The following is a 7,042-nucleotide window of genomic DNA, read 5'->3' on the forward strand; positions in this document are numbered from 1 at the left end:
ATATGCATAACGTTTACAATGTGTAGTATCGTAAAATACCAGCAAACGAAAAAGAATTAAAATGGAAACACAAAATTAAATGAAAAAGAAATCATAAAACTAAAAACCCCCAAACCTTATAGTACCGGTTGGTCTTACCAACCGGTACTAAAGGGCTCCAGGCCCCCGGAGCTGGCTCGTGCCACGTGGTTTCCCTTTAGCACCGGTTCATGCTGAACCGGTACTAAAGGGGGGGGGGGGCTTTAGTGACCACACTTTAGTGCCAGTTATGGAACCGGCACTAAAGGGCCTTACGAACCGGTGCTATTGCCCGGTTCTGCACTAGTGCACCTGGACCCAGCCTATGGAACTGCGTCTTTCTTGCGGCATTTGCCTTGTTTTTCATCGACCGTTCCTTAGATAATTCTGAATCCTTGAAGGTCACGAAATCGTCTCAGTGTTCTCTTTGCTTCTCCAGTGTTCCCTTGAAATCTGGAGTCTTCCTTTCATTAGCGAGGTAGTTGGACCATACCGTTTTCTTGTGGGTGTTGAATGCAATTGCCATCTTCTTAAGAGCAGCGGCCTTGACTTTCTCCACATCTGCTTCAGTGAAATGATCTGGTAGGGTGAAATGTTCCATCAGAGATTTCACCAGGACTTTTTTGGCTCTGTCGTCGACCCAAGTAACACCTGGACGTTTAGTCTTTGGCTCTTTCCATTCTTGAATGAAGATCGGGAGTTTATCCTTCACAAGAAATCCGCACTGACGAGTCCACTTGTCTGCAACGTTGTTAGGCATGAGGGGTTCGCCACGAGTCCACTTGTCTGCAACGTTCTTAGGCATGATGTTGAAGAAGTATGGTGGGAACACCAACTCGAAACTGACAAGACATTGCACCAAATCATTCTGTAACCTTGGTATGATTTCTGGATCGATTACCTTCTGAGAGATTGCATTGAGGAATGCACATAGCTTCACAATGGCTAATTGAACGTTTTCCGGTAGAAGCCCCCTCAATGCAACCGGAAGGAGTTGCGCCATAATCACGTGGCAGTCATGAGACTTTAGGTTCTGGAACTTTTTCTCTGCCATATTTATTATTCCCTTTATATTCGACGAGAAGCCAGACGGTACCTTCATGCTGAGCAGGCATTCGAAGAACATTTCCTTCTCTTCTTTGGTAAGAGCGTAGCTGGCCTCACCCTGATGTATGCCGTCTTTTCCGTGCATACGTTGCTGGTCCTCCCGTGCCTCTGGTGTATCTTTTGTCTTCCCATACACGCCCAAAAAGCCAACCAGGGTCACGCAAAGATTCTTCGTCACGTGCATCACGTCGATTGCGGAGCGGACCTCTAGGTCTTTCCAATATGATAGGTCCCAAAATATAGATTTCTTCTTCCACATGGGTGCGCGTCCGTCAGCGTCCTTCGGAACAGGTTGTCTGCGAGGACCCTTTCCAAAGATTACCTTCAAATCCTTGACCATATCATGTACATCAGCACCAGTACGGTGGCGAGGCTTCGTCCAGTGATCCGCCTCACCTCTAAAATGCTTGCCTTTCTTTCTTACAGGATGCCTTGTCGGAAGAAATTGACGATGTCCCAGGTACACATTCTTCCTACAACTATCCAAATATATACTGTCGGTATCATCCAAACAGTGCGTGCATCCGTGGTATCCCTTGTTTGTCTGTCCTGAAAGGTTACTGAGAGCAAGCCAATCATTGATGGTCATGAACAACAACGCCTTTAGGTCAAATTCTTCCTATTCGTGCTCATCTCACGCACGTACACCTGTTCCATTCCACAACTGTAATAGTTCTTCAACTAATGGCCTTAGGTACACATCAATGTCGTTGTCGGGTTGCTTAGGGCCTTGGATGAGCACTGGCATCATAATGAACTTCCGCTTCATGCACAACCAAGGAGGAAGGTTATACAAACATAGAGTCACAGGCCACGTGCTATGGTTGCTGCTCTGCTCCCCAAAAGGATTAATGCCATCTGCGCTTAGACCAAACCATACGTTCCTTGGGTCACCTGCAAACTCCTCCCAGTACTTTCTCTCGATTTTTCTCCACTGCGAACCGTTAGCGGGTACTCTCAACTTTCCGTCTTTCTTACGGTCTTCTGCGTGCCACCGCATCACTTTCGCATGCTCTTTGTTTTGCAACAAACGTTTCAACCGTGGTATTATAGGAGCATACCACATCACCTTGGCAGGAATCTTCTTCCTGGGGAGCTCGCCCTCGTCATCACCAGGGTCATCGCGATTGATCTTATAACGCAATGCACCGCATACCGGGCAAGCGTTCAAATCCTCGTACTCACCCCGGTAGAGGATGCAGTCATTAGGGCATGCATGTATCTTTTGCACCTCTAACCCTAGAGGGCAGCCAGCCTTCTTTGCTTCATACGTACTCTCGGGCAATTCTTTGTCCTTTGGAAGCATATTCTTTATCATTACCAGCAACTTTCTAAATCCCTTGTCAGATACACCATTCTCTGCCTTCCATTGCAGCAATTCAAGTGTGGTGACCAACTTTTTTTTGTCAGCTTCGCAATTTGGGTAAAAACAATTTCTTGTGATCCTCTAACATGCGCTGCAACTTCGTCCTCTCCAGATCACTTGCGCAGTTTCTCTTTGCATCGGCAATGGCCCGACCTAGATCATCAGCGGGCTCATCTGATGCCTCTTCTTCAGCTTCTTCCCGCATTGCCGGCTCAGCTTCTTCCCCCATTGTTGTATCATCGTATTCAGGGAACCCATGGCCAAGATAGTCGTTGTCATCCTCCTCTTCTTCATTGTCTTCCATCATAACCCTTATTTCTCCGTGCTTGGTCCAAACATTATAAGGGGGCATGAAACCGGACTTAAATAGGTGGGCGTGAATGGTTTTTGACGTAGAGTAACTGTGATCATTCTTACAACCAGCACATGGACAAGGCATAAAACCATCCGCCCGCTTGTTTGCCTCAGCGACCCGCCGAAAAGTATGCACGCCATTAATGAACTCGGGAGAGCATCGGTCATCATACATCCATTGTCGTCTCATCTTCATTACACAACACCGAATAGACCAAATTAATACAAGTTCATACATAAAGTTCATACATAAAGTTCATACATAAAGTTCGTATACAGCACTTAATTAAATGCAACATACAAATAACTCTCTAGCTAAAGAATTTAAATGCAACAACAAATGCGATCAACTAAGGTAACAATTGATCCAATAGCATAATGATACCAAGCCACACTATCAATGGCATATTTTCTAATCTTTCTAATCTTCAACCTCATTTTCTCCATCTTGATCTTGTGATCATCGACGACATCGGCAACATGCAACTCCAATTCCATCTTCTCCCCCTCAATTCTTTTCAATTTTTCGTTCAAATACACGTTTTCTCTTTCCACTAAATTTAACCTCTCGACAATAGGGTCGGTTGGAATTTCCGGTTCACATACCTCCTAGATAAAAATATCTATGTCAACTTGATGGGCATAATTTGTCATAAACACGAAATGCAACAACTAGTTTTAAAAGAGAATATACCACATCCGAATCATAACAAGGACGAGGGCCGACGGGGACGGATATCAAAACAATGGCACTATGTATAACAAACAACGTACGGGTAAGATAATTATACGAGTAACTATATATCCAAATCACACAAACATCAACTTGGTAATGTAAAACATTCATAAACAAGAGCCTCACCACAAGGTGGTGCCGGCGACGGGACTGTGCGGGCGATCGGCGGTGGTTATGACGGAGATTTAGAAGGCACTAAGTAAACCACACCTACATATGCAAACTAAGTGTTATTTTTGACCTCAAATTGCATATAAATCAAATACTAGCAAATATAATTCCTCCCAAATTAATCACTATGAAAAGCATTGCAAGAGCTAATCTAGCAATGAGAGTTGAAAGGACAAAGTTGCTAACCTTTGTGATCATTTGAATGGATGGGGGCCTTCAAATCTTGACAAATTTTGGGCAAAATTTGTGAGGAGCTCGAGGAAGAGAGGGGAAGAACAGAGGAAGTGAGGGGAAAGGGGAAGAACAGAGTGGCTCGGGTGGACGCAGGGTTTATGTACGTCGACCTTTAGTACCGGTTCGTGCCACGAACCGGTACTAAAGGTGGTGGAGGGGCCCTAGACTGACAACACCCTGCCACCACTCTCTTTAGTACTGGTTCGTGGCACGAACCGGTGCTAAAGGTTCCACGAACCAGTACTAAAGAGAACAGACGGCTAGTCGTTGGAACCGACACTAATGGACACATTAGTGCTGGCTCAAAATCAAACCGGCACTAATGTGTCTCATATTATGTCCTTTTTCTACTAGTGTTTGTATAATTAATCTGTATTCCTTTTACTAGCAGTGAAAATATCCAATCCAGCCAGCCAGAGTTAACTACTGTATATCGATCGAGAGCTTCAAGAGCTTGTTGTGAAAGGGGGAGAAAATCAAGATGGCTCTAAGTGCCGCGCGTTCGGTGGTGGGGAGTGCCGTAAACAAGGCGGCCTCCGAGGCCATGGATGAGATGGCATTGCTCATGGGAGTACCGGATGAGATATGGTAAGTATCAATTACTCATATTTCTTTGCAATATTTTATTATCCATTAAATTCTTTTTTTTGCCTAGGAATGGGGCCATAATTTGATGCTGCCTCTTCTTCTTCTTTGAAAAGGATTTAACAAATAGTCCCTCCGTTTCTAAATATAAGTTGTTTTAGAGATTTTCAATAGGAAGTACATACGGATGTATATAGACGTATTTTAGAGTGTAGATTCACTCATTTTGCTCCATATATAGTCCATATTGGAATCTATTAAAAGTCTTCTATTTAGGAATGGAGGGAGTATATCAGAAAATATGCTATGACACACATGACCATGGGATAAATGAAACCTTGACTATTCAATTTCATGTTGATATAATTAATAGGTACATCAAAGACGAGCTAAGAATAATGCAAGCCTTCTTGAGAACTGCTGAAAGGATGAATGATAGAGACGAGCTAGTGAAAGCATGGGCGGAGCAAGTAGAGGATCTATCATACAACATTAAATATTGCTTGGACGACTTCCAGGTTAATTTGGGGCACCCAGGTTGCTTGCAACGGCTGACGAAGCTTAGAGAACGCCATCAAATTGCTGTCCAGATTCGCAGCCTGAAAGTAAGAGTTGGAGAAGTAAGCAACAGGATCCAACGCTACAGTCATTTAATGAAGCCCATTACCCCTAGCAGCATGGACGACAGGAGATGGTACAAGGATGAGGCCAATTCTGACATGGAAGGCATCCATAGTTATTCCCATAGTCTTGATGAAGCGGAACTTGTGGGCTTTTCAAAGCCTAAACAGGAGTTGATTATGCTGATGGATGTCAACGCCAAACATGGTCCAGCCAATGTGATATGTGTTGTTGGCATGTGTGGTGTAGGCAAGACTACTCTTGCAACCAAGATCTATGAAAGTGATATTGCGAATAAATTTTCTTCATGTGCTTGGATCACAATCTCGCAGTCATTTTGCAGGATTGAGCTTCTTAAAGATATGATCAAAAAACTTTTCGGTCATGAAGCATTGATGAAGCAACTTGAAGGGAAGCTATTGCAAGAAGAGCACCTCGCCCGATACCTGAGGATGGAGCTACATGAGAAGAGGTACTTTGTTGTTCTTGATGACTTATGGAACATAGATTATTGGAATTGGATCAGATATATTGTTTTTCCTCATGGTAACAACAGAGGTAGCCGGATAATAGTAACAACACAGGATGTGGACTTAGCCGAGTATTGTACTTTGGAATCTTCTAGACCACTCATCTACCACCATAAACCCCTAGAAATAAATGATGCCATAAAGTTGCTACTAAGGAAGATCAGGAGAAGTGAGGAAGACATACAAATGATAAGAACATGAGGGAAATAGTTATTAACATGGTTAAAGAGTCTGGACTGTCACCCCTAGTTATACTCACGCTAGGAGGCATGCTTTCCACCAGAGTGGTTAGTGAGTGGCAAAGTATTTATAACCAGCTCCCCTTGGAGCTAGAGAGCTTCCAAGGCCTTGAACCAATAAGGAAGATGATTATCCTCATCTACAACCACTTGCCTTCTCATATTAAGCCATGTTTTCTATACCTAAGCATATTTTCCAGGAATGTTGAGATCCAAATAAGGCATTTGATAGATAGATGGATAGCAGAAGGACTTGTTACATCTAGGGTTGGAATGGACACTGAGGCTGTTGCAATGAGCTATTTTTATGATCTACTCCCTCCGTTCCCAAATACTTGTCTTTCTAGGCATTTCAAATGGACTCAACACACGGATGTATGTAGACATATTTTAAAGTGTAGATTCACTCATTTTGCACCGTATGTAGTCACTTGTTGAAATTTCTAGAAAGACAAGTATTTAGGAACGGAGGGAGTACTAATTAACAGAGGTATGATTCAACCGTCAAGAGTAAATGTAGAAGGAAGGGCTAAGAGTTTTCAAGTCCATGGTATCATCTCTGATAACATGGAATCCATTTCAAGAGATGAAAATTTTGTATACCTTACAAGTGATATTGTAAGAAGAGCGCCAGAGGAAAACTTTCGCCATGTAGCACACCACACTACTGGAATCAGGGAATTTGCCGTCTGCCATCTCTTTGCCGTCAGCTAGCGGACGGCAAAGAAGGTCTTTGCCATCAGCTACCAAGAAGCAGACGGCAAACAAATGGCAGACGGCAAAGAAGGTCTTTGCCATCGGCCATTTCTTTGCCGTCCGCTGGCTGACGGCGAAGAGGGAGGTGGCACCCACTAACGAAAAAACTTAACGTCCCCCCTCTTTGCCGTCCGCAGCAGACGGCAAAGATGAACAAAAGCGGACGGCAAAGGTGGGGCGGACGGTAAAGGCTAACCTAACTAACCTAATTAACGGCTGAGCCCCCTCCCCCGCCCGTTACTCTCTCTTCTCCCTCCCTCCTCCCCGACACCCACATCGTCCACCCACCGCGCCGCCCCCGCCCCCGCCCTCGCCGCCCTGCGCC

The 7,042-nt window shown here is 44.3% G+C and overlaps 1 pseudogene; it reads left to right on the forward strand.

Annotated features, from left to right (window-relative positions):
- Nucleotides 1-4,467: 4,467 nt before the first annotated feature.
- The window catches only part of LOC119284235, an 8,334-nt pseudogene continuing 5,759 nt past the window's right edge, over nucleotides 4,468-7,042 (forward strand).

Source organism: Triticum dicoccoides, chromosome 4A (genome assembly GCF_002162155.2).
Source record: "Triticum dicoccoides isolate Atlit2015 ecotype Zavitan chromosome 4A, WEW_v2.0, whole genome shotgun sequence".
NCBI lineage: Eukaryota > Viridiplantae > Streptophyta > Magnoliopsida > Poales > Poaceae > Triticum > Triticum dicoccoides.